General features: G+C 47.4%; 1 long non-coding RNA gene across 1 annotated transcript in view; it reads right to left on the bottom strand.

The window, feature by feature from the left end:
* Positions 1–7,382: 7,382 nt before the first annotated feature.
* LOC144774306 (uncharacterized) overlaps positions 7,383–22,889 on the bottom strand; it is a 33,538-nt gene continuing 18,031 nt past the window's right edge. Inside the window, exon 2 of the long non-coding RNA XR_013600186.1 lies at positions 7,383–7,771. This is a non-coding gene — a long non-coding RNA (uncharacterized LOC144774306). The remainder of the gene's footprint in view (positions 7,772–22,889) is intronic.

Here is a 22,889-nt window from a genome sequence, read left to right as displayed (position 1 = left end):
AACAGCCAGGTCTTGAGCTTCTTCCTGAAGGAGAGGTGGTCTTGGGTCAGGCGTAGGTCAGTCGGGAGTGAGTTCCAGGTCTTGGCGGCCAGGTAGGAGAAGGACCTTCCTCCTGTTGTCGCTCTTCGGATGCGGGGGACGGCGGCGAGGGCGTGGCTGGTTGATCTGAGGAGGCGCTTGGGAGTGTAGAAGTTGATCCGGTTGTTGAGGTAGCTCGGGCCTTGGTCGTGTATGGCTTTGTGCGCGTGGGTGAGGAGACGGAAGGTGATTCTCTTGTTGACCGGGAGCCAATGCAGATCTCTCAGGTGTCCGGAGATGTGGCTGCGTCGGGGGATGTCGAGGATGAGTCTGGCCGAGGCGTTCTGGATCCGCTGGAGTCTCTTCTGGAGCTTGGCGGTGGTTCCGGCGTAAAGGGCGTTGCCGTAGTCCAGTCGGCTGGTGACGAGGGCCTGTGTGACCGTCTTCCTCGTCTCGGTGGGGATCCACCGGAAGATCTTGCGTAGCATGCGCAGGATGTTGAAGCAAGACGAGGAGACGGCGTTTACTTGTCTGGTCATGGAGAGGGAGGAGTCCAGGATGAAGCCCAGGTTGCGTGCGTGGTCCGTCGGTTTGGGTGCGGTGCCCAGGGCGGGGGGCCACCAGGAGTCGTCCCAGGCGGAGGGCGAGGAGCCCAGGATGAGGACCTCCGTCTTGTCCGTGTTCAGTTTCAGGCGGCTGGTCGTCATCCATTCGGCTACCTCTCTCATCCCTTCGTGCAGGTTGGCTCTGGCGGTGGCGGGGTCGTTGGTCAGGGAGAGGATCAGCTGGGTGTCGTCGGCGTAGGAGATTATGTTGAGGTTGTGTTGGCGTGCGATGGCCGCGAGGGGGCTCATGTAGACGTTGAAGAGGGTGGGGCTCAGGGAGGATCCTTGAGGGACGCCGCAGATGACTTTGGTGGCCTCTGACTTGTACGGTGGTAGGCGGACTCTCTGTGTTCTTCCGTCGAGGAAGGAGATGATCCATTCCAGTGCCTTGTCCTGGATTCCGATGTTGCCAAGGCGCTGTACTAGGGTGCGGTGGCAGACAGTGTCGAAGGCCGCGGAGAGGTCCAGGAGGATGAGGGCCGCTGTTTCTCCGTTGTCCATCAGAGTTCGTATGTCATCGGTGGCGGCGATGAGGGCGGTCTCGGTGCTGTGGTTCGCTCGGAAGCCAGACTGTGAGGGGTCGAGGGATCCATTCGTCTCGAGGAAGGCGGCCAGCTGTTTGTTGACGGTCTTTTCGATGACTTTGGCCGGGAACGGGAGGAGCGAGATGGGCCGGTAGTTCTTGAGGTCGGTGGGGTCTGCTGTGGGTTTCTTCATCTGCCAAAGGTGCACAAAGACTCGGAAAAACCGCCAGGCCGTCCAATAATTTGTTGCATTGCTCTTTGTTATATTATTTCGACTATTGGCACCGGCATTCTGCAGCTCTTAGATGAACTTTCATATAAATTATTGCCCTTGAACTTGTGACCGTGATCAACCTGACACACTGAACTATGGGAGCTGTAGTCGATCTCTGGGAGTAATGCCGTATATCACACAATTGACTCAATCCAACTCCGTGGAATGACAGCAAACAGTTATTGAGGTTTGTGTGTGATGTATCACACTACAGAGTTCATGTGTGGGCCCCCTGAGACTGCCTTTCACGTTTCCAGTCCACAGACTGTATGCCGGTTGTTCGTCATTATTTGAAAGAACTGCATTTGCGCAAACACGTCTCCATTTTTATTTCATAACAAAGGCAGCACAAGTTTTATACATGTGTACCATATCACGTTGCTGTTTTACTATGTGAAGGGCAGCTTTTTAAAGAGAAATTGTCGTCGTCATATGCTAATGAGGCCGCAGATATTCCCCCTGCAGGCTTGTGATGAAACTTATCTGCGCACATGCTTGGAATTGTAACTTGGCCTATTGTGATGAACACATGCTATTGATGCATTATGCAGTAATTGAATTTAACATATAATTGCAATTAGCGCTCAATACTCACTGTATTATGATGTGTTATTACTGGCTTTAGACCTTTTCCGACGCTTGTTTTTGATTTCAATGAGAATAGCTATTCAAAGCAGTATTTCTTTAATGTCTATGAGGGAGGAAGGGCTATATATACTTCCAGATGTATGGCGGCAATTTGATTGACAAAGGCTTCAGTGAAGCCGAAACGCGTCTCTTTTTACTTCGAGGTCGAGTGGGACCCAGAAAATAAAGATGGCCATATGCAAAACTTCCTCGAGTACGTGCCTTCTTCCTTGCAGGAGTGGGATGGTGTGTATATATATATATATATATATATATATATATATATAAATATAAACTTAGCAATCGTGACAACTACACACCAATTGCTATGAAAGAATACCTGGCGAGTATCGCTCAATATGAAACACTGATACACAAATGGCGCACAAGAGGTATGCTGTCAGTGGAAGAACTCAAATTTCTGTAAGTTTCTAACCCCAGGATACCCACCTTTTATCATCTGCCAAAGGTGCACAAAGACTCGGAAAAACCGCCAGGCCGTCCAATAATTTCATCAATCGGAGGCCTCTTGGAGAACATGTCTAAATTCATAGACTTCTATCTCTTTCCCTTTGTGGAGGAAATGTCGTCTTACTCGAGAGATACTAAGGACTTACTCCGATATGTTGAAGGAAGCCCATGGGAATCAGATTACCTGATGGTGGCCTTAGATATAGCCAGTCTATATACTAGCATTGCACATGAACAAGGCTTGGATGTAATCAATCAGGTGTTGCAACAAAGACCAGCAGAATACAGAGAGCACAGTGAAATGCTCATTGACTTTCTTCGTTTCTGCCTGTTTAACAACATTTTCATTTTTCAGGACCAGATCTACCGACAAAAACAGGGGACGGCGATGGGAGCCTGCTTCGCCCCCAGCTACGCAAATCTTTTCGTCGGCTGGTGGGAGAAGCGGGCGGCATGGTCGGACTCCTGTGACCATTGGGTCAACAAGACCATAATTTGGAGGCGTTACATTGATGACCTCTTTCTTGTTTGGCAAGGGAGTAGACAGTCAGTTGAAGATTACATCAAATATCTTAACAGCAATAACCTAAATTTGAAATTCTCAGGTGAAATCAGCAACACTGAGGTGAATTACTTAGACGTAAGAGTATTCATAACAGATGGAAAGTTAGACAGCTCTCTTTAGGAAGCCCACAGCGGGCAACTCAGTGCTTCATGCGCGCAGCAGTCACCCCACAAGCCTCAAGAATAGTATCCCCTATGGGGAACTTTTGCGTATTAAACGCAACAGCTCCCGTCCTGAAGACTACAATGAAGCGGGCTGGCCAGCCTCAATAGATTCAGGGCACGAGGCTATAAAGGTAGGGTACTGAGCGAAGCATGGAAGAAAGCCAAGGTCAAGAGTAGAACTGACTTGATCAAAGAGATTCCCAAGGTAGATAAAAATACAGGTACCAGCAATTTGAGGCTCATTACGAATTTTTCCAACGCAGCAAAGAGCCTCAAGAAGATTATGTATTCTAATTGGAGTATTTTGAAGTCTGACCCTGTTATTGGGCATGACATTCCTGTCCAACCATCTATAACATTTCGTAAAACCAAGTCACTCAAAGATCATTTGGTACAGAGCCACTTGCCCCCTGCTGCCAGAGGCATACAGAGTATAGGTGGTTTCTATCCCTGCAATAAATGCAAGGCATGTGCGGATAGCAAGAAAGTTGTTAGCTATTCCGTACCAGGAAAGCACGACCCAGTTGCCATCAAGAAATTTATGAATTGTCTGACACAATTTGTGGTCTACTACCTTCCTTGCCCGTGCGGACTTAAATATATAGGGAGCACAATACACCCTGCCAAAATCTGCATTCTAGAACATCAGAGGGCAATACAAAACAATGATAGCAATTATCCAGTAGCCCGTCATTTTTTAACTCACCACAACAGTGATCGCAAACTCTTGAGTTATTTTTGCCTTGATCATGTAGCTCGAGATCCCAGAGGGGGAGACAGAGCCAAATGCTCAAGGAGACTAGAGTCCCGATATATCATTGATTTAGCAACTAAAACACCTTTGGGACTCAAAATGGGGGAGGAACTGAAAGTACACCTGTAAATACTGTACATAATATTTGTCTTTATTTATTTTTTTGCTGCACTATGAGATCACAGGCCAAAATCGATGAAATATTTAATGTTTTAGGGTGCTTTTTCTTTGTTCAACCGCTGTAATCATTTCCTAATTGATTGAGTACAGCTTGACTTGTGGATAAGAACATCTGTGCGGTTAATGTGATTCTGAATGAAATTTTCTATCGCTGCATCAGTTCAACATATGCCCATCCGAGGGCTAAATTTATTGAAATGTGAATACTTTATTTGGTGTTTATCTTTATACACATATATATATATATATATATACACACATATATATATATATATATATATATATATATATATATATATATATATATATATATAAAAAATGCTCTGAAGTGCTTTATTTTTGCTCTACTGTGCTTTCTTTTTGCTCTACTGTCCATCAGAGAAAGACATAGGAGCTAAAGTCTTTAGTCCTTGCACAATCACAGTTCTAGAGCCAAGGTTGCAAGACGGGTTCGGAGCATAGACACACAAGAAGAGCTGGAAGAAATCACGGTGAGGGAATGGAGGAAAAGTCTATTGTCTTTGAAGACGCTGATACTCGGTCCTGCTTGCTACTACTTGCTACTATAGGAGGATTAGTGATCACTAACATGGTATCAAGTACTTCGCCTAGTTCTTCCACTTGTCTGAATATCGAAGAAGGACTCGAGGCTTTGACTCAGGGAGACGCAGTGGAACAGGAGTAGCTGTGCAGGAGGGAGAGCTGAAGTAAGCTAAGGGAGCTGGAGTCGCGGGAACCACTGGTTCAACTTGAACTTCAAGGAGACTGGAGTGCTTCTCGGGTAGGTTTATATACCCTCTTGAAGGCTAAACTGACGTAGCTAGATCATGTGTAGCACGTGGGGCATATGGCCGTCTGGAAGGTTTTCGAACCCTTGATGAAAGTATGTGTTAGTACACTCAGTCTGACCTTACAGGAAGGGCAGGTGCAACGTGACGATCAGAACCAAATAACAGGAAACTAATATATCATTTTTGCTCAAAGATGCATAATGGAAAACAACACCAAGGCCCCAGCAACAGCGAGTGCAAAGTACTCTATTCGTTAACAGGATTCTGGGGAAGCTTACACTCAATATAACAATGGAATCAGAAGCTTTGGGAAACATCAGTCATGGTAGAACAGTGTGCCATTGAACGCCACAGGTGTGATACAACTTGAGCCCTGCGTGCTAGGCCTACTACACAGAGGGCGCATGAGGGGATTGTGACATTATTAGTAGAGGCGATATTGATAGTGTTGGGGAGGTATCTGATGTTATTGTTGGTGGCACTAGTACCAGTAATGATGCTTCTTGTATTGGTGTTGGGTGTATTTGTATTGGTGGAATCAGCTGTGGTGTAGGTGGCTGTGCTTGTGATGCTGCATGTATAGAATAAACATGTGAAAAAAGTTCATTAGATTAGCGTAACTCTTGGATGTAGAAGTGCCCCACGTTATTTCAATAAAATCACTTAATTGGATACAAAACCATACGCCAAACAGCTGACAGCATAAGGTGAGAGATATATACTCCTCTGAGCAGAGCCAAAGCCCACTCTAGGTATAGTTAGAACTGGTAACAAAAGATCTGGTGACAGTTATAGTTATCTGTAGTGAGAACCAAAAAGCCCACACACTAAATCCTTAATCAAGAATAGGCAAAACAAAATAGAAACAATCAACTGCATACTTTTTGATTTGCCAACTAAGTTTGACATGCGACTTCCAATTTTCAGAAACTTCTTTTGAATGTCTTATTTAGATGACTGGATGAAAAGGCTGGTATATGCATGCAGGGACAAGGCTGGCACAGTGATGCAGGGACAAGACAATATACTGCACAACAGGCATGAAAAAACAACAAGCAGCGGTTGTGGCAATCACAAGTGACAATCTGCATGGCTATGTAGGAGTGGAAATCGATTAATAAAGTAAGACAACAATTTTTTCACAATAATAGGTCTTTAATCAATCCATCAATAGGGAAAATCAGCCTGGCTCAAAAAGAGACTAAAGTCTGAAGTTAAAAGTTCTGGATTACACGCAATATAATATATATACTGTAAAAGCCGCACACACAAAAAAAAACACAGGTTACCAACTCCTACATGACGCAAATAGCAAGCTGGGCAGATAAGATGCTGCCTAAACATGTAAATATGTCCAAGAATTGTGTGTGTGTCATGTCCATGTTTAGAAAAACCCTCTCTTGTGGGTTAGTTCTCAGAAAAAGGGTGAGATCATAGAAACACATTTTTGTATCTCTTGTTTTACGTGGATGGGTCCAACCCAGCCTGACTAACATCTGGTCAAAAAAATTGTGCTATAGCAGAATCCATAATTGTTTACACCCTGGTGCTCAATGACTGCAAAAACAGTTTCTACTGCCGGTCTCGCGTTGTGTTTGTTTAACAGATAGTAATGTGTAAACTTTTTCTGTGACATAAATACTAGTTATTGATGTCCTGTCAAGTTTGAACCTGCTAAGAAATATAATCTATTTATGTGTTTCAGCGCAGCTAAATTGACCGTGCAATTTGTATGGGTTTCCTAAAAATGATGTCCACTGTGACCTGGCAGAAACCACAGTTAACTTTGTCAGCATCCATCTAGGCCGGTTCACTACTGACATAGGTTAAAAACTATCCTTCACCTGAAATGTGTGCATTGGGGTTTGGGATTCTATACTTGGGTGCATGTGCCTACAAAATGTATTCATATTATTTCCCTACATCAGCTAAGACATGTGAGGAGAAGAGGGGGAGGTTTTGAGGACTGCTGAAAGGAACCAATCAAGGAAGGAGCAATGCAAACAGTAAAGTGATGAGCGGCAGAATGGCAAAAGTAGGGAAAAGGGGATCCAATTTTAATTCTAACTTTAATAGCACAGTACTTGACAAAACAGCTAAGATGTCATAATTGGACGAAAAGAGCGAACTCATGTAAAACATAAAACTGAAGTCGATTGAGGACAATGAACAGAAGTAGATGAGGAAACCTAAATTTGGCCATACTTGTGAAAAATAGACAATCCCAACCCTGAAAGCTTTACACATATAAATCAGTCGACAGAAACATTAAATAATTGTATCCCACCTTGATAGTAAAAAATATTGATGTTTACATTTCTCGCTCTCCAACTTATCTTGCACATCCTGTAACTGTTGGTGTAAAGTACCACATTTTATAGACTAGTATTTTAGTTAGAAAGGCTTCGCTTCAAAGGTGAACATATCTTTGCAGTTTATTCATTCAGCACAAGAGTGGCTCTTTTGAAGCATGGCAAGATTTGTTTTTCTCACCATTATACAATCAAAAAATATTCACAGGGAAACCCATGGGTCATATTTTAGCTGCAAAATACCCTGGACATGTATGTAAGCTTCTTGCAAGTTCACACGAGTTTTCTTCGTACCCTCTTACTCGCACTCGTGTGCCTGACACACCGGACAGCGATAATGTGAGCAGGGCCTTTCTTCTTTCAGACGGGTTTCGGGCAGGAAGGCCAAGCCTTTTAGAGTTTCGACCTCTCTGCTTCGTGACTGTTTCCCTTTTGCACATAGGCAAATCCACTGACTCCATTCGGTGTATTCCACTCCTTCTTCAGCTGTTTAAAACAAAATTGTGCTTAAAAACTGTTCCAAGAAGCACAGATAGCAATACTATTTAATGTGCAATCTCTGTGTTGTCCATTTATGACTTTTTGTCATCTTGGGCGTTTGGGGGCATCCGGACTTGGAAGAAATTAGAAGGCGTTCAACTTTTCTCTCCTAGGTACTGTAAACAGCAGTACCATATACCTTCTCCCCCCCCCCTTGCGAAACTACAAAAACAAGACTATTCACATACAAAAACAGACATGGTGTTCATGAACAGTCAGTGTAATGTACCTTGGGACGTATTAACAGTGTCAGAAGCATGAGGCACACCACCAGGGAGAAGTTGGAGCACATGGACCACATAACGAACTTGTGTTACGTGGATAGTGTGACTAGCTTAAGGAATGACAGAAAGTGTACGTTAGCCTGGGTATACGAGTACACAAGGTGAGTGGGTTGAGACTTATGGAGAATGAAAGGAGCTTGGGACACGTCAACACAATGGGGCAGCATCTAGCACATTGAGATACAGTGTATGAAGTTTGGCAAACCTAGTGCAAGGTAGCCACACGAAAAGAGTGTGAGAAGATCGTGCATATGAGCAGACACTGTAAGGAGGTGGGGGGCACATGGCCAGACACAGTGAGAAGTTTATAACACAGTGAAAGTGAAAGAGCTTGGCGCAGATGAACAAATAGGATGGCAAGCTTGAGGAACATGGACAGTGTGTGTAACGGGTGGAGCACGCGGCAGACACGTTTGAGGAGCTTAGTTCAAATGGAAAGACAGCACGAGGCAGTCACGGTTCACTTACAACAGTGTAAAGAGCTTGTGGCTCAACAACAGATTGTAAACCACTCGGCCAAATGGATACAGTGTGACAAACTCATGCACTACACAGGGGTTAGGAGGAGGTTGGATCAAGTGGCCAGGGTGTGGAGCTCGGGCACAAGAGCACATTGTAAGGAGCTTGGACGCACAAGGATATTATGAAGAGTGAGTGTAGTATGGAAACGGTGTGAAGATTTGGTATAAAAGGTTAGAATTAATAAAATCCTTGTTGCACATGGGCAGACTCAACATATTTTGGATAGCTTGTGAGAGGCACATGGACACATCAAAAGGCAGCCTTTGTCCTCAGCAAACTCAGTTCTCTTCTTTCACAACACTGAAGCCGAAGCTCATGAAGCCAGTTAAGCTCAGCTGTCAGCTTTATAAAAATAATACTATAACTTATAACAGCGCAAATACTTGTTGGAGTTAGCACAGTTTAATTTGTATCTACTATCCTGTGCTCTCACTCCAATGCTCTGATCCTTAGCACACCCTTTAGGCACCTCTGAATAATATCAGCTCATCGCAGATCAAACGTGACATAAGGTTTCTATACACAAGTAATGTTCGGACCAATGTTTGGTGTGGAGGAAACCCATTGGGAAGCCATTATGCTGAAAATATGGGCTACTTACACGTGCTTTCAGATCGATAATAAAATGAGGAGGCATAAAATATTATTAAACAAAACTCATTGTAAAAGAAGCTGGTGAGTATCTATTTTTGTGGATATACTTTTTCATTTCTATGGCTCTCTCGTATTCATTAAGTTGTGAATGTATAAACTGGTGTCTGATAGGTGAAGGGGGCTTATCTTTTATTTGTGCACCATGGGCTGAAAGACATAGCTATTGCCTACAGAGGTCTCGAGATAGAGTGTGTACTTTGTGGTAGGTCATGTCTCAGCTATGTCACAATTGTGTGTAGCGTTACATGTTTTGTGTGTCTGCCATGGGCGTCTGTCTTATTCTATTGCATTTTGCTCTGTTTGCGCCCAGTGTTTCTTAGAAGTTAAAGTTGCTAAAACAGGGATAGCTTATCATAGAGCATACCTGGGGTACATTGGGGATTTGTCGTAAGTTTTGTCAAATGTTTCTGCACAGCCTAATATTCTATTTATTGCTTCTGTTAAGTTTAGAAAGGGGCCATGACTAATGAAAGGCTGAACATGTCTGACTATCACTGTTGGCAGACATGTTTAGCCACACACTCTGAGCCCCAGTAGTACTATTAGCCTTAACTTCCACCTGACGGTGAAGAGGAGTCCAAGACCTATGATCCTTGTCCAGTACTGCTAACATGTTCCACTAATGTCTTCGAGTCCCTTGCTCACTTGGCCACCAGATTCAAGATAGCCTGGCTGATGAGGATTATGTATCCGAAACCGGTCCCAGGATGCTTGTTTCCGGTCCAGGGAAGACATGGCTTGGCAGTTCGGGCTGTATTGTTCCCATGAGGCACAGGGTCAGACTGATTTGCATATAGCCATGTCTGAACTGGGGTGGCTGAGTGAACTAAAGAATGGTGATGGATTAAACCCAGATCAGTTGACTGGGGGTGAGTGTTTGATTTGTTCAAACGCTCCGTCCATCATCCCCTTTTGTATCGCTTTGTTCGCCCTAAGTGTGGCAGGGTATGCTCAGACGTGAGTCCCTTGTTCACTTGGCCACTGGATTCAAGATAGCCTGGCTGATGAGGATTATGAATCCGAAACCGTTCCCAGGATGCTTGTTTCCGGTCCAGGGAAGACATGGCTTGGCAGTTCGGGCTGTACTGTTCCCATGAGGCACAGAGTCAGACTGATTTGCATAAAGCCAAGTCTGAACTGGGGTGGCTGAGTGAACTAAAGAATGGTGATGGATTAAACCCAGATCAGTTGACTGGGGGTGAGTGTTTGATTTGTTCAAACGCTCCGTCCATCATACCCTTTTGTATCGCTTTGTTCGCCCTAAGTGTGGCAGGGTATGCTCAGACGTGAGTCCCTTGTTCACTTAGCCACTGGATTCAAGATAGCCTGGCTGATGAGGATTATGAATCCGAAACCGGTCCCAGGATGCTTGTTTCCGGTCCAGGGAAGGCATGGCTTGGCAGTTCGGGCTGTACTGTTCCCATGAGGCACACGGTCAGACTGATTTGCATATAGCCATGTTTGAAATGGGGTGGCTGAGTAGGCTAAAGAATGGTGATGGATTAAACCCAGATCAGTTGACTGGGGGTGAGTGTTTGATTTGCTCAAACGCTCCGTCCATCATCCCCTTTTGTATCGCTTTGTTCGCCCTAAGTGTGGCAGGGTATGCTCAGACGTGAGTCCCTTGCTCACTTGGCCACTGGATTCAAGATAGCCTGGCTGATGAGGATTATGAATCCGAAACTGGTCCCAGGATGCTTGTTTCCGGTCCATGGAAGACATGGCTTGGCAGTTCGGGCTGTACTGTTCCCATGAGGCACAGGGTCAGACTGATTTGCATATAGCCATGTCTGAACTGAGGTGGCTGAGTGAACTAAAGAATGGTGATGGATTAAACCCAGATCAGTTGACTGGGGGTGAGTGTTTGATTTGTTCAAACGCTCCGTCCATCATCCCCTTTTGTATCACTACTCCAAGGCCTGCCTAGCCCTCCTCGTCCTCCTGACTGCGGTGGAGCTGCGGCCCCTGGGGGAGCAGGAGAAGCGGATACAGCTGGAGGCGGTGAAGAGAGGCATCATGGAGCGGCTGGGGCTGCACAGACCTTCGCCCACCCCCCCCCAGAGGCTGGACAAGGAGGCGCTACAGAGAAAGAGACGAGAGTCCATCTCCTAACTCCCAAATGTAAGTCTGCCGATCTCTTTAACTTTTGTTGAATTCATGAGGATGATACATGTATATAGCGCAAAACTGCAAACTGCATTGCCTCTTGGTGCTCACAGACTTTAAAGAATAACCGACTCCACAGCGTGGCTTATCATCGGGTGTCAGTCCGTGTGTTTCTATTCTAACCAATTCCGATTTTGTCCTGTGATGGAGATAAATCTCTTTGCTGACGCTCACATTGAATAACAGAGGAAGCCGTGATTCAAATCCGCTTTCTATTCATACTGGTTTCAGTTCACTCCCAGGCTTTTCTTGTTATCACCGAGAAGCTTCAACACAGAATACCTTTAACAATAGGATACTAGTGAGAAATCTCAGCGGGGCGCACAGTCCATTAAGAGATCTGTACGAATCTGCAAGTTACAGTTCTGCATACTACCTGAGCGGACTTAGCCTTTCATCATCCGGAGGTTCACACAATTAAGCTGGCAAATAAGGGCGTTGTTTGTGATTACTGATGTTAACTTGGCAAGAACAATTTCCGATTCTAACTTTTGAAATACCAACCCCTTTCACCCTCTCAGATATTGTGTGTGTCTGTCTGTGTCTCTCTCTCTCTCTCTCCTGACTAGCATTCAGACTCCGAGTGTTTTGTTTTGAAAGCGTTTACACATTGCAAATACTCCACCTTAGTGTTTTGGTTTAACTAGATAACAGTACAATAAAAGCCTAAATAATTTGATAATGGTGCATTTCTTAAACATTTGAAAAACGCTATGCATTCTGTCAAAATAAAACTCGTAAGTCAGAGTGACTCAGTGCCCTGTTGATGTATCATGTTAATTGGTCCTTTGTGCCTTTTGTTATTCACGATTCGCCTTTTGCACCTCTGCATCTAGCACTCTTGTTACCTTTCTTCTATTCGCTGGGAAAAGACACAGTGCACAGAGCAACAATGCGTTGGAATACTCGTAAAAGAACGTTTTCTTTCTACTTGCTTTTGTACTTGGTGTGCTTTTTATAAACATGGATAATTCAAAATCCCTTTGGAAGAAAATAGGTTGAGGCTTTAAGTAGTACTGCACTATACCAACAGACGAGAAAAGATTTGTATCGGGCAAATAAAGTAACAGATTCTCCAGCTGGTTCAGATCTTTTAATCTACCAAGGTCCGCACAATTAACCCCTGCTCCAAAACTACTAGCAGACAATTATGCTCATGGCAGAGCAGCTAGCGGTCAAGACAAAGTGTGAATAGAATAACTGCGCATTGTTGCTACATTATACATACGACATCTGAGTTGTTATAACTTTTGATAACCTTGATACTGTTGGTTATTTTGTTAATCTTATTTAAATAACTCAAGGCTGCTACATACACCGCGAACATTACTGACACTTAGTTATTTTCACACGAATGTCCACCCTCCCTCCATGTTGCCTGTCCATGTTGCCTCCCGCCCGCACACCCTCCCTCTTTGTTGCCTCCTGCCTAAACCGTGTTGCCGACCCGCCCACCCTCCCTCTGTGTTGCCTCCCGCCACCCTCCCTGTGTTGCCTCCCGCCCACCCTCCCTCTGTGTTGCCTCACGCCCACCCTCCCTCTGTGTTGCCTCCCGCTTAAACAGTGTTGCCTCACACCCGCCCCGACACCCACCCACCCTCCGTGCTGCCTCTCGCCCACCCACCCTCCGTGCTGCCTCTCGCCCACCCACCCTCCGTGCTGCCTCTCGCCCGCCCACCCTCCGTGCTGCCTCTCTCCCACCCAGCCACCCTCTGTGCTGCCTCTCGCCCAATGTGTTGCCTCTCGCCCAATGTGTTGCCTCTCGCCCAATGTGTTGCCTCTCGCCCAATGTGTTGCCTATTGCCCACCCACCCAGTGTTGCCTACCACCCACCCACCCTCTGTGTTACCTACGACCTACCCTCCGTGTTGCCTAGCGAACCCCCAACCACCGTCAGTGTTGCCTGCCGCCCACCCATTCTCCGTGTTACCTCCCACCCTTCGTGTTGCCGATCGCCCACCCACCCTTCGTGGGGCTCACCGCTGGCCCACCCATCCTACATGTTGCCTAACCCTCCGCGTTGCCTAACCCTCCGCGTTGCCTAACTCTCCGCGTTGCCTAACCCTCCGCGTTGCCTAACCCTCCGCGTTGCCTAACCCTCCGCGTTGCCTAACCCTCCGCGTTGCCTAACCCCCCGCGTTGCCTAACCCCCCGCGTTGCCTAACCCCCCGCGTTGCCTAACCCCCCGCGTTGCCTAACCCCCCGCGTTGCCTAACCCCCCGTGTTGCCTAACCCCCCGTGTTGCCTAACCCCAATGTTGCCTAACCCTCCGTGTTGCCATACCCACCCTCTGTGTAGCATTACACCCATCCACCCTCTGTGTTGCAGCCCACCCACTCACCCACTGTGTCACAATCCGTGTTGCATCCCGCCCACCATCCTTCTGTGTTGCCTCCCTGTTGTCTAACCACCCACCCTCCATCACTGATGCCTATCTCTCACTGTTGGCTCCGACCCACCATCCCTCCCTGTTGCCTCCCATCTACCCTCTCTCCTTCCCTGTTGCCGAAATGTGTTTCGTTCCAAACGCCCTTCCTACATCCGTGTTACCGTCGACTGTCCTCCCTTTGTATTGCATCCTGTCTACCCTCCCTCTGTGCTGCCTCTGCCCTCCTTCCGAGTTGCCTACTGCCCGCCCTCCCTCACTCTGTGTTGCCTACCATCCACCCTCTGTGTTGCCTCCCACATGCCGTCCCTCCTTCTGTGTTGCATCCTGATCTATCGCCCTCACTCTATCGCCCTCACTCTATCGCCCTCACTCTATCGCATCACCACAGCATCAATCTGTGCAACCTTTCAACAACAACTGGTTCAAATATGTTCTCTCAATGTTTCAAGCTTTATTACAAATGAAACAAAAAGATGTTAATATTTCACTTCTGTTCTTTGATTTTCGTCACAATAAAATACAATGGACATAATCTTCACAAACGTTATTTACAAAAGTTTAAGCTATTGCCATTATAAATTACAATAACTTTTATTTAAGTATTAATTATTAAAGCCATTGTTATTTGTAATATCAATACATCTAAGTCACGAAAATACAACACATATTGCATTACAAATGGTATAGGTGTCACATTTGCGAAAGTTAAAACTATTGGCATTGTAAATGACAAAGCTATTAATTTGGCTATTTTCAAAACCAACACATAAATAAAAAATATGTGTCATTTACAATACCAATAGCTCAAACTTTCCTAATGCGAGACCTAATGCATTGCAAATGCTTGTTTTTTTTCCTACCATGGCCACTCATAAAATACTCTGAACTAACTGAATACTGATTACGGTATTTGGAAGTGTCTCTAATGTCCTTATTGAGTCGTTCAATAAAGTTTAATCTAACACTATGCCTGGGGTTTTGAAACCGATCCCTACTATATAGAAAGATACACATTTTTACACGGTCCCTGAGTGTCTGAGCACACACCCGGCTCCGGTTACGTCACAAGCCACGTAACTCACGTTCAGTAAAGGCTCTCAGACAAACCGGCTTTTTTAACACACACGATCGAGTCCCAGTGTAACAAATTGAAGTCTTTAAGTCCAGTATATGAAACAGATTAGGTTTATTGAAGATAAGATTCAGGTAAGGTAGATAAAATAGAATAAAGTAGATCCAATAATAGAAACCCCACCAGGAGCAGATGGACTCCAGCTCAGCCTCAGATGTAACTGTCCCTGCTTTCAAGCATATACAATTGGAACACTATGTGACATCATAGATGCCTGCTGAGCAAGTAATGACAAACACTAAAGAAGGACAGAGAAGAAATGAAAGCAGGATGCAACACCCAGTCACCTTCAGGACCCTGTGTGGGCAGTCGGCAGGTTTTCCGGCAGGCCGCTAACATTTGACAAATAAGTGCTGGGCAGGGGGGCTCTGACTAAGCTGGCTCATACTGGAGCGCAGCGTGACAGTAAAGGGCTAAAATGGACGGGAAGGCGGTTCACCATTCTCCTTTCCCGGTACCGACACCTTTGCAATTTTTTCCACCTACAGAACGCTCATTTAAAGGCCCCCCCACGGTATCCATGGGGTCCAACTATATTAAGTTGCAAGTAAGTCCTGGCCTTTGTTGAGTGCGTATTATTAAGTATTTTTAATATCGGCGAACGACAAATCCTTGGCTTTCTCACCCATTACTATTATTTTACACGTGCACGGTCAGGATATGCTAAAAATCATGGCATTTCCACAACACGAGTCAACTAATGCACGTGCAGAATGCCCCCAAAAAAACTGTTGGCGGGCACGTTTGACACCCACTGTATGAATAGGAGTGACTTAAAGTGGGTATGAATCTGATAAGACTAACATGACATTGCATTAACACGAGCGATGAACACTCCAGACTGTATACCATTTCGTGGTTATCTAGCCACTAGGCACGTATGAGTGAGTATACGATTGAAGGGAATTTGCACTAATCACGGCAACCTGTAAGATAGTTAGTAACACCCTTCTACGATGCAATGCACACTACCACGGAGCTACGTTGCCATAGAATTATGTACAATTATGCAACCAGTACGCTCTGATTTATCTTTTCAGATTTTCCTTACACAGAAGGATAAGAAAAGCTAAACCGTAAGTACACGGTGTAGCATCGTAGGCGGAGTCTGGGGTGGCTGCACCTTAGCGTGTGTAGACCTCTCGACTATTCACCTGGTCCTGATGAAAACCTATAAAGATTGAAAGGTTGAAACATGTTGACCATATCTGCACTATAATTGTGGTACCATCTGGCCAATTGCACACCAGTAGTGGTACCTCATTGTTCTTTTAAATATTGGCATACGACTCAGGAATAAATCAATTTTAAGAGTACATGCAGCACACACTTTTAATCCACTTTTCACATCTCACAAAAAAAATCACCAGCTCCGCTGCAGTCGCAGGCGTCGAAGCACACCTGAGTGACACTCGGTCACTCGGGTGAACCCCGATGATTAAGCATGTCACCAACCAGGTTGGTGAGTGAGGGTTTCTTAAAAAGAAAATATTGATAATATCCTGCACCCCGTCCCCGCAGTTTGGTGGGGGACCGTCACCTGAGTCACTAGGTGAAATTTGGGATCGATTGCCGGCTTCGGCGCCCGATTATCGTCGTCAGAAGTATTGGGGCCTTTGTAGTTGGAGACCGGGACCCTGAGTGTGCCACTGCCCGGGGCACAGTGCGACAACATCGGTCGCCGAGACCGGAAGTGGCCGGTCGGACCATCCTACATTGTACCCGGGCGAGGATTGAGGTGCCCCCGTCCTCTCTGAGACACTCTGCAGCATTCCATCGTAAAACCCTTTTCCGCACGATTGAGGAGTGGTGGGTTTCGCCTTCTTTCGCGATCGCGATGGCAGCTCGTGACCCTGACAAGCCGAAGACTCAGCGACCGAATCGTCTGGTCCAGTCGAACCGGATTGACAAATATGCCGTCTCCAAGGACACCTCGTTGGAGTTGAAGAGTTCCCCGATCCGGGGCCCTGAGAAGGGACCGACTGGTGAGGAACCGACAATTAAGGAAATGATGGCAGCCATTAAGGGGATTCAATCCTCCTTGGGGACAATCGATTCAAAACTGGACGCTGTTACTGTTGAGGTGGGACTTGTCAGGGCTGATCTCAACAAAACTTCGGAGAAGGTGAAGGACTTGGAGATTAAAACTGGGAGCCTTATTGAAGATGTGTCTGAACTGCAGAGAGTGGTGTCGGACCTTAAGGTGGCCCGTAATCAGTTTGATCGCAAGCTCGATGAGTACGAAGGTCGGGCACGACGTAATAACGTCCGCATCCTTGGGGTCCCGGAGCGAGCGGAGGGGGCTTCCCCGGACCTCTGTGTTGAAACACTCATCGTTCAACACCTGAAACCCAAGGGGTTGAGTAACTTTTTCACGGTGGAGAGGGCCCATCGAGTGCCCGGTGGTCGCCCGAAAACTGGGACACTTCCCCGACCCATCATTGCCCGTGTCCTGAATTTTCGGGACAGGGATGCCATTTTGCAATCGGCGAGATCATCGGGCCCGCTGGCCTACGAAAATGCTTCCCTGCTGTTCTTTCCAGACTTTACCCGGATGGTGCAGAGGCAACGGCAGGGTTTCGTGCCAATCAAACGGAGGCTTCGGGATCGGGACATGAAGTACTCGATGATGTACCCAGCCCGCCTACAGATCGAACATGCTGGCAAGTCTTGGTTTTTTGACTCTCCTTAGATGGCGGCGGACTGGCTTGACCACATTGGGGACCCGGGTCCCGAGGACAATTTCCAAGTTGGTGACGAGGAATGATACCCCGCTTGATAATGACTTCACATTTGTGCCTTATTCACTTTGCGGGGCTGAACGGGGATTTATCGGACTTTAACTCCTTCCCTCTGCAATTGTTAATGGTGGTTGGGGCCGGTGACCTGTTGTAAGGTCCTCCTCCATTCTACGTTTAGATCTTAGTTTTTGGGGGCGACAGGCACACTGCGAGTTGGGGATGTGTACACGTTACATGCAGGGGTGCAGGGTGGGGGGAGTTCGTATTATGGGTTGGGGGGTTGTTCTGTTTACAGTTCGTGACCGATATATGCTGGGGAATCCTTTGAAATGTGCTCGATTATTTTGTACCAATGACAACATCTAGACGGGGCCTGGGATTCTCGGTCCTCAGTTGGAACGTCAATGGCTTGGGTGATAAGATTAAGCGTACCGCTGTTAGTCAATTTATTAGACGGAGGTCTCCGGACGTTGTCCTGCTACAGGAGACCCATTTGTTGGGGAAGCGTTGTATGGCCCTGCACAGGGGTGGTTACAAGCTAGTGGCGCATGCTGGTTTCACTTCGGGATCCAGGGGTGTGGGTATTCTTGTCAAGAATTTGTTTCCGTTCACCATTCATTCCACCTGGTCCGACAATCGTGGACGGTATGTTGCCATCTCCGGTGCCTGGGAGGGTAGAACTGTGTCGTTTATGTCTGTTTATGTGCCTCCCTCGCTGCAGAATGATACCTTTTGTGACCTGGGTCGGGTGTTTCTAGCATTACCTATGGGACTCATGGTGATCGGGGGTGATTTTAACACAGTGGCGGATGGTGGACTTGATAGGCTCCCTGCTCGTGCATTGTTGCCCTCTCAGAAGTGGTTGCCCGACTTCCTCTCGGTTTCGGGCTTGATAGATGGCTGGCGTATGCGCCACCCGGGGGCGACGGAATATACGCATGCATCCGCGGTGCACCATTCCCTCTCTAGAATAGACTACATCCTGTTGCCCGCGGCCCACGCGGCCGCGGTTGGTGAAGTGGAGCACTTGGTGAGGGGAGTTTCCGATCACTCGCCAGTGTGGTTGCGTGTGTGTGTGGGTAGGATTGCTCCCATCCCCGCCTGGCGCTTGCGCGACCCGGTGGTGAGGAGGGAAGTGGGACGAGTGACAGAGTTATTTTGGTGAAAACGTGGGGTCGGTCGCCTCTAGCTGCTCTCTTTGGGAGGCCTACAAGGGGGTTGTCCGGGGGGAGGTCTTATCACTTGTTGCTGACCAGAAACGGAAGAGAAGGGCTGAGCTGGATAGGGTGGAGGCGGAGCTATTGACTCTTGAGACTGCGGTTTCCTCTGGGGGCGACCCGTGGGCGGATCATCGCCTGGGGCTGCTCAGGGACGAATACAAGTCTCTGACACGTGACACAGCTAGGGCGCAACTTGATACCACTCAGGACAGAATATACGAACATGGAGATAAGGCTGGCAAACTGATCGCATGGTTGGAGAAAGGTGACTGGGGTCTAGACTGGTCCCAGAGCTGCTGACTGCGGACTCTGGGGTCACGTCGGATCCCCAATTAATTGCAGAGGAGTTTGCTCGCTATTTCTCCGAGATTTATACCTCCGCTGGCGTCTTCACGGAGGCGGATAACTCGGACATGATACGAGACATCGCAATGCCATTTTTGTCAGACGACGATAGGGAATACATGGACTCTGCTCTCACCAATGACGAAGTGGCAATGGCGATTAGGGGGGTACGCTTTGGTAAGGCCTCCGGTCCCAACGGCCTTCCAATTGAATTGTTCAAGCCTTACGCTGATCGGTTGGCCCCCTATATGAGGGGCATGTTTCTTGAGAGCCTGGAGTATGGTCAACTGCCGAATGACCAGCGTGTGGCCAACATCGTTGTCATTCACAAGGACGGCAAACCGCGTCTGGAATGCTCGTCGTATCGCCCTATCTCGCTCTTAAACGTGGAACCTAAGGTCTTGGCGAAACTACTCGCCACGCGTCTTATTAAAGTTATATCAACCCTGGTGCACCCCGATCAGTCTGGCTTTATGCCTCGGCGGAACACTGCTTTAAATCTCAGGCGCCTCCACGGTGTTCTGGCTAATGCTGTCTATATCTACGAGCCCGCCATTTTACTATCTCTGGATGCCACCATGGCATTCGACCGGGTGGAATGGCCCTATCTTTTCGCAGTGCTAACCAAACTCGGCTTCGGCCCCAGCTTCATCGGCTGGGTCCGTCTCCTATACTCTGCGCCTTTGTCCCGAGTCGTTGTAAACAACCACAGGTCGAGCGACTTTTCCCTCGGCCGTGGCACTCGTCAGGGCTGCCCCCTTTCACCGTTGCTGTTCGCTCTTGCTCTGGAGCCCCTGGCGGCCTGGGTGCGCTGGGACCGCTCCATCAAGGGGTTGCGCTGGACCCCGGAATGGGAAGATAAGATTTCGCTCTATGCGGACGACATTCTTTTGTATCTGTCCTCCCCCCGGTCCTCCTTGATTGTTTTTATGGACGTCCTCGCCATTTTCAGTAGGTATTCGGGATTCTTGATAAACTGGACTAAGTCAGTGTTGTTTGTATTGAGCGGAGATCCCCCCAGTATTCCTGCAAATTGTCCCGTGAGGGTGGAGCCGATTAGTTTCCGTTATTTAGGGATCCATGTCTCCCTGGACCCCGCGGTGCGCCACAGATTGAACTTGTCGCCCCCTTTGGTTAGATTGCGTGCGGACACGGTGCGGTGGAAGGTGCTGCCCCTCTCCTTGCTGGGTCGCGCCACCCTCTTCAAGATGATGGCGCTCCCGCGCTTTTTATATGCTCTCCAGAACTCCTTTGATCCGATTCCCCCTTCGTATTTCCGCGAGGTGGAGTCCCTTCAGCGCGGCCTGCTGTGGGAGGGACGTCCGCGCATCGCACTTTCTAAACTGAGGTTACCCTGGTATGATGGCGGGATTGGATTGCCAAATGTCCGTAAATACTACTGGGCTTCGCAGTTGGCCCCCATCAACCAGGCGATCTATGGCGCTCCGAATGATCCTGGTTACGAGATGGATCGTAGTCAGTTGCCGGGGGGTGATTTCACCCGTGTCCTATATGCTCGCCGGGGGCGGTTTCCGTTGACGGGGCCTACCCTGTGCTCCACTAGGGTTTGGCACGAGGCCAACAGCGCCCTTCACTGGGCAGGACGCCTGACTTTGTCTACTCCGCTTTGGAGCTCTGAGCGATTGGGGATGCTCTGGAGATCGAAGGGGTTTGATCGGTGGGATCTAATCCGCATTTCGCGGATTCGGGATATTTGGGGCAAGGGTAGAATCTTGACATTTGAGGAGCTGCAGGCCCAGTACCAGCTGAAGGACACCGAGCGGTTTCGTTATCTACAGATTAGACATGCACTGCACGCAGCGGTGTCTGGCGATGAGGAGTTACCAGAGTCCTCCCCCTTGGAGGATCGCCTGCTCGATGGCCTTTTACCTACAAAAGCGATTTCCCTCACATATAGTAAACTGGTTAACCACTCGGATGACCCGCTGGCGCGCATTCGTGATCAGTGGGTCGCTGATGGTCTGGTTTTAGATGACGAAGACTGGAGGGAGGCGGTGGCGTCGCCTAGGGAGGTGGCGGTCCCAATGAGACTGCGCTTGATTCAACTCCGGATCCTTCACCACTCCTATGTGACGGGCCTGGGCTTGCATAGAATGGGATTGGCTGATTCGCCTGACTGTCGCAGGGGATGTGGGTTGCCGGGATCGTTCATGCATATTCTTTGGGAGTGCCCTGAGGTGCGCAAGTTCTGGGACAGAATACATACGAAGATGAGTGACGTGTGGGAGATGCGAGTTGATCCTGAGGCACGGCGATGTTTGTTAAATGTGTGGGAACCCACGGACCTGCCGGTTCATGGCAGGGTGCAGGTGACCCTGGCGTGTGCGATTGCCAAGCGTAACATCGCGCAGCTTTGGGGGGCGGCCCGTGCTCCCAGGGTTGGGAAATGGATGGAAGATCTTGACTGGTGTATGTTTCGTGAGAAGTTTGTCTATGTGTCCAGAGGGCGGCCCCGTAAATGGGTCAAGATATGGAGTGCCTGGAATGCCTATCGTGGAGACATCTGTGAACCACCTACCTTGGAGCCGATACCTGCGGATCTTGAGAGTTCTTAGGCCCGTTTTTCTACAATCTGCAATGTATCGCTGCACGTCAAAAGTCATTGTTGTACTTGCTGATCTATCTCTGCATTTCGGTCACTGTTTGAATTTGTTTGTTTTCAATAAAAAGAATTAAAAAAAAAAAAAAAAAAAATTTTTTCTTTTTCTCTGCATTCCAAGAAAAAAAATGTTTTTAAAATGTTCCTTAAATCTAATCACTAGGACACTCCGTCCTGGAGATACTCCTCCATTTGTTTCTTATAATACTGACTCCAGGGGTTCAGGAGTACAAACCAAAAAAAAACTTACTCTCCTTTTGTTTGAAACGTATAAGGATTTGTAGCCTACTACAAGTCTACTATTATTTTAGTTTGCTCAAGCATGTTCCGGCCATACACACAATTAGTGTGTGCTTAGTCCATTCAGAAATGGCTTCACATTTACAGACAGGCTGACCCGTGGGAGAGGACCGCATTCCTGAGCAACATACCAGCACGGATCCCTAATTATTAAAGGGACTGATAGCTATAATACCGCCCATCGCGATTTAAGCCAACCCGAGGGTGAACCATCAACAGAACCAGGCAGTCATTATACCACGCTATAATACCGCCCATCGCGATTTAAGCCAACCCGAGGGTGAACCATCAACAGAACCAGGCAGTCATTATACCACGCTATAATACCGCCCATCGCGATTTAAGCCAACCCGAGGGTGAACCATCAACAGAACCAGGCAGTCATTATACCACGCTTCCGGTTCTCTGCTAAAGGAAAAATACAGAGAAGGCCCGTGTTTTAGATACAATCAGTCTCGAAGTATACTGTGCCCACTGCGATCCCCGCCATATCAAGCAGAAAGTTTTTTATGAAAGGGTGTTCCCATCGAATCTGGGATTTTATTGATATTCACAATGAAAAGATTGTGAAAGATTACAACTAAGGAAGTCTTCCTTATTGAAACAGGTGTCTGCATGAAAATGTTTAACAAGATACAGAGTGCTTATACCTGAGTCTTGAGAAAGATGGAGCTATAAGGCTTTTTCCATC

Source organism: Lissotriton helveticus, chromosome 1_1 (assembly GCF_964261635.1).
Source record: "Lissotriton helveticus chromosome 1_1, aLisHel1.1, whole genome shotgun sequence".
In the NCBI taxonomy this organism is placed as follows: domain Eukaryota; kingdom Metazoa; phylum Chordata; class Amphibia; order Caudata; family Salamandridae; genus Lissotriton; species Lissotriton helveticus.
Note: the sequence above shows the minus strand (reverse complement) of the source record. Positions and strands in the feature narration are given on the sequence as shown.